Source organism: Mustela lutreola, chromosome 14, assembly GCF_030435805.1.
Source record: "Mustela lutreola isolate mMusLut2 chromosome 14, mMusLut2.pri, whole genome shotgun sequence".
NCBI lineage: Eukaryota > Metazoa > Chordata > Mammalia > Carnivora > Mustelidae > Mustela > Mustela lutreola.
The window spans coordinates 43,520,336-43,526,335 of record NC_081303.1 but is presented as its reverse complement, the minus strand read 5'-3'; positions in this window follow the sequence as shown (position 1 = coordinate 43,526,335).

Below are 6,000 nucleotides of genomic sequence, written 5' to 3'. Positions count from 1 at the left end.
TTTTCCCTTAAATAAGAGGCTGGCAGAAAGTTTAAAGAGAGGACAGCAGAAGCTAGGCTTGTGTTTGAGCAAAGAAGATATGCAAGAAAATAAAGTTTATGAGTTCCTTTGTAGAAAATAACTGTGTCATACTTATTCTTTATTGCAAAGCCATGATACTAAGCTCATAAAAATATTTTTTAATTTATTTGACTTCAAGAAAAGTACACCATAATATTCTTCCTGGTTACAAAAAGGGAAAGATAACCTGGCAAGAATTAAAATATTTTAAATAATTGACAACTGAAAAGTGGGTCACAAATTGTTAACCCGAGTAGAACAATTTGTACAATTGATTTTGAACTACAGGTAGAAATGATCTTTAAGAAAATCATGGTGTAAAAAAATAACCAATGTTACTAGCTTTAAAAATATTAAAAATTAATCGAGTCTGAAAAAATAATTGATGACCTCATGGTAGAGTCACATCTATTGAGTAAGTCAGGGGTCTGGTGTTGATAAGATTAAAAGACAAATGGGCTCCTAGGGATTCCTGGGTGGCTCAATGGGTTAAGCCTCTGCTTTTGGCTCAGGTCATGATCTCAGGGTCCTGGGATTGAGTCCCGCATCTGGTTCTCTGCTCAGCGGGGAGCCTTGCTTCCTCCTCTCTCTCTCTCTCTGCCTGCTGCTCTGCCTACTTGTGATCTCTCTGTCAAATAAATAAATAAAATCTCAAAAAAAAAAAAGATAAATGGGCTCCTAATGCTATCAAAATCTGTTAACTGTTAATATCATTAACTACAGTTGCCTATAATAGAAAAATTCAAAATAGAGGCTTAAGGGAGACAGAAGTCCTTCCCTCTTGCTCTGTCATTCTGTCATTTATCTCGTCCCAAGGCTCAAAGTGGCTGCTTAAGCTCCAGCTGTTCTTCATGCCAGCACTACAGGCAGTGGAAAGAATAAGGAGTAAGTATTATAAGGCATCGACCTTATTTTTCAAGGAGATTCCCCAGAAATCCTACACAACACTTACGTAACACTTTATGACCCACTTCCTTGTGCATGAGATTGGGCAATGCAGTCTCCTACCCAGAATGACATGTGCCAACCCAATACTGCTCTTCTGTCACTGACAGGAAAGATGAGTTGCCAAGGTAGGCAATTAGGAATCTGCGCCACAAAATCATTTATCTAAATCATAATTAACAGGAGTTCTAACAGTTTGGGCCAAGTTAAAAAGGCACATTTGATTGATGTTTTTGAGATATTAACCCCACCATGGAAAGTACCTATCTGCAAGTGTCCAAAATAAAAATCCAAGACCTTATTATCTAAGTAGCCATGATTGGTCCCGGTGAATTTCACATAATTATTAAGCAATGATTAAGTCTGGGCCATAGATTCAGACTACCTATGTTGAGTTCTGGTACTACCTGAGTCAACTTGGGCAAGTCACTTGACCTTAGATTCCTCATCTGTGGAGTGGGGGAAATGGTGCCTATTTGTTGAAAATGTTGTGAGAATTAAGTAAGTTAAAAATGGAAAGTCAATTAATTTAGAACTCTACCTGACACCAAGCTGGTGTTGAATAAATATTGGCTGTTACTATAATTCATGTTCTATTAGTATTATATCTAAAGCACACATTATCTAATAGCCTTCATACTATGTGAGGTATATAATAAAAGCAAAAATATTTTCAATTAAATGCATGTATTAGTAGTATGTTTATTAAATTTACATTTAATGTTAGACTGCATGTGAAATCTAATAATGGGAAAGTGACTTATATTTTTGTAGAAAGAATTTTAATGAATATATAGACTGCTGGGGAAAACAACTGCAAAACATCATAATATATAGGTAAGATTGTATTTTTCTTTATTATGAATTATTAACATACACTTTTGCAGTATTAATAAACAAGAGAGGGGTGTCTGGGTGGCTCAGTGGGTTAAAGCCTCTGCCTTGGGCTCAGGTCATGATCCCAGGAGCCCTGCACCAGGTTCTCTGCTCAGTGGGGCGCCTGTTCCCCCGCCCCCCGCCTGCCTCTCTGTCTACTTGTGATCTCTGTCTGTCAAATAAATAAATAAATAATCTAAAAAAAAAAAAAAACCAAAACAAGAAGAGTCATACATAGTATCCAGAAAAGAGAATAAAAGAATAAAATATACTCAGCTTATAAATCACTTGATTCCATTATATCATAAGTATATTGTAGAATAAAGCTCAGATTCCTATTAGTGAAATTTCACTTATTTAAAGTTCACAAAATCTACTCACCATTCTACATTAGCATCTTGGCAATAATCAGCTCTCTTATATTATTTATAAATTACACTCATTTAAGGAACTGTGGAAATCTTGATACACTGACAAATTGCACCCTCCAGTGGAAAAAAAATCTTTATCCATTAAAACTTAGTGTGTTTGTGCATTGTGGGTTTGTTTAATCAAATGTGTTTGTACCTAAAAATTTTTAATGCAGTTGTGTTTTATGACCTACAGTAATGTGTATCAACCACTATTCATTTCCTCTGGGTCTCCGGAAAGTTGCTCTGAGTTACAGAGTCTGTTATGTAAATAGTACATTAAATGTTGGGAAAGTAAAAAAACTTGAAAAGAAAAATTTAAAAAAGAAAAGTAAAAGTAGGGGGCGCCTGGATGGCTCAGTGGGTTAAAGCCTCTGCCTTCGGCTCAGGTCATGATCCCAGGGTCCTGTGATCGAGTCCCGCATTGGGCTCTCTGTTCAGCAGGGAGCCTGCTTCCCCCTCTCTCTCTGCTTCCCTTTTTGCCTACTTGTGATCTCTGACTGTCAAATTAAATAGAATCCTTTTTAAAAAATTTAAAAAAAAAAAGAAAAGTAAAAGATAAGATTGGACCCTAAATTAAATATTTTCTGGAAGAGTATCCTTGACTATGTATTTAAAACAAAATTATTTCAGATACACCATATCATCAGGCAAATGTTTCTTACTTCAAAATGTGTATATATATATTTTTTCAATGTAGAAAATAGAAATTACTATTAGTAAAATTAGTAGTTTTTACAAAGGACCAAAAGACTGATCTCATCTCTGTTTTTCACTCTAGTCTGAGAAGCATAAAAAGTGACACTAATGGGAACTAAGAGGTATGTTTTGAACCCAGATCAGTTTGACTCCAGAAGTAAACTCATATCACTATATCCTATGTCAGTTCTATGGCTATTGATCCCTTACACTATCTTCCTCTGTTGCTTATGCATTGGGGGCACATGATCAAAATCAGCTGCAGGTATCACCTAAAACTGAGGTCCTTTTGTTAATTGTCATCTCTCCCTGAAATCGCTTCCCTCTTGGATGGGACGGGGGGAGTGATGGGCAAAATGAGAGAAGAGGAGTGGGGGATCCAGGCTTCCAGTCATTGGAATGATTAAGTCATAGGGACAAAAGGGAATATAGTCAATGGTATTTTAAGAATATCAAACAGTGATAGATAGTAGCAACACTTGTGAGCCTAACATAACTTATAAACTTATCCAATCGCTATGTGTACACCTGAAACTAATGTGACATTGTTGTCTCAACTATACTTCAGTGTTAAAAAAAAGTTTCCTCCCTCCTTGGCTTTCCTCTCTCTGCTGCAGCATGACCTCTGAAAATCTCTTCTCTTTCCCTAATTCTTCTCTAGCCTTCATCTTACACACCTTACACACTCCAGGCAAAACAAAAGCCTGATAATCCAACTGTGGCTACCTTTTAACCTCAACATGCTCTTTAGAGATTTACAGATCTCTTTCTTGCAGAGAATGCTGCTAGGAAATAACATTTTCTCTCTGTGTTACCACTCTGCCAAACAAACATTTGGTGTCCTTCACAAGTCAACCTAAACCTTTCTCTGAAAAGAAAGCAAACACAGTATTTCAATCTGTTGCCTAAAACTCTTACAGCCCATGGACTAATTCTGACCCCTCTCCTTCTTCCTTCTTTTCCTTTGACCTTGTCTTATATTTGAAGCCCCTGTTTGGAAGCAGCCTGGACATTAACCTGTCAGGTGAAGTTTGTTTTCACTCCTCTTGGACACCTTCCTTATCCTAACTCAGTGTTTTGATGTTACTTGTCCCAGATCTTATTTCTGCTTCTTCTAAGTCCTTTATTTACTTCACTGTTTTACATAAGTATAAATATTTCTACTTTATCATACTTAGATCTTACTTTTTGTTCATCAGTTTTAAAAATAGACGAACTTCCACTTCCTAAACTGTTATTATACTGATTTTATTCTTTAAACTATTACTATTTCCTTTTATCTCTTTTCTTTTCTTTACCCATTCCAATCCATGTTTTTCTTTTTCTTTTCTTATCTTTTTTTTTTTCCTCTTTCAACTCCACCACGTTAGACAGTAGGTTAGGCCCACAGTAGAGAACAAAGAAAGAAGACGGTCTCAGGTCATGTGTGAATCAAAAACACACATGTAAGCTTAAAATTGTAGCCATGTTAAATGCTACAAAGGAGAGGTGTGTGGTTTTCTGAGAGCATATTCACTAGGTTACTAGCCTAGTCAGAGAAATTAGCGAAAGCTGCATATTCACTAGGTTACTATCAGAGAAATTAGTGAAAGCTGCATTGAGGTCTCATGAAAGGGTGAATATTTGTAAGACAGCAAGTGGCAAAGATGGATAGCAGTGCACAAACCCAGCGAGAGGAAGAACATGTAAGGTGATTTGCAAGGAATCAACCAAGGCCCTTGTGACTGGAGCACAGACAGAGGGAATCCTGGCATGAGATTTAGGCACAAGTGGGGTTTGGATTATACAGATTTTGTTCAGAATTTTGGTGTGTATCTTAAAACCAAAGGGATGGTGTTTGAATATTTTAGCAGAGGTTAAGAGTGGTGTGAGAAGATTTCATTTGAAATTGTATTCCTTTACATCCGAGCCATGCAACACGACTTTGAGGAACATTCTTAACTTCTCCTAGTTTCATCTGTGAAATGGCAGTAAAACAGGCATGACAGTAGCAAGAGTATAAAAAACAGTAATGATAATGATGGTTCAGGTTTATGGAGCATCTACCTTGCACCAGTCACTGTTCTTAGTGTCTCAGGCATTGTTCCGTTAGGTCCTGTTACTACCATCCCTGTTCTACAGATGAGGAACTGAGGTACAGAAATGAAATGAAACAAAGCAGCTTGTAAATGGTGGATTAACCACATCATAGGATTTTGTGAAGACCAAAAGAATTGATACATTTAAAGTGGTGATCACAGAATCTGGTACCTGGTAAGCATTTGGCAATTATTAAATACTGCACTGAGATCCAGCATCAAATTAAAATATGAGTCAGATTTTAAAAACACTAGGTTGAATTCTAAATGAATTTTGGAGATGAACCCTTTATCAGATAGGCCATTTGCCGATATCTTCTCCCCTTCCTTATGTTTCCTTTTAGTTTTGTTGATTGTTTCCTTCACTGTGCAGAAGCTCTTTATCTTGATAAAGTCCCACCTGTTCATTTTTGCTTTCCTTTCCCTTGTCTCAGGAGATGTGTCTAGTAAGAAGTTGCTACAGCCAAGGTTAAAGAGGTTGCTGCCTGTGTTCTCCACTAGGATTTTGATGGTTCCTGTCTCACATTAGGTCTTTCATCCATTTTTGAATTTATTTTGTGTATGGTGTAAGAAAGCGGTCCAATTTCCTTCTTCTGTATGTGGCTGTCCAGTTTTTCCCAACGTTATTTGTTGAAGGGACTATCTTTTTTCCACAGGATATTCTTCCCTGCTTTGTCAAGGATTGGATGACCATTTCTGGGTCTTCTGTTCTGTTCCATTGTTCTATGTGTCTGTTTTTATGCCAGTACCATAATGTCTTTGACTACAACTTTGTAATATAGCTTGAATTCCAGAATTGTGATGCCTCCTACTTTGCTTTTCTTCTTCAAGACTGCTTTGGTCAGTCCAGGTCTTTGTGGTTCCACCTCAATTTTAGGATTGTTTGTTCTAGCTGTGTGAAAAATACTGGTATTATTTTTATAGGGATTTCA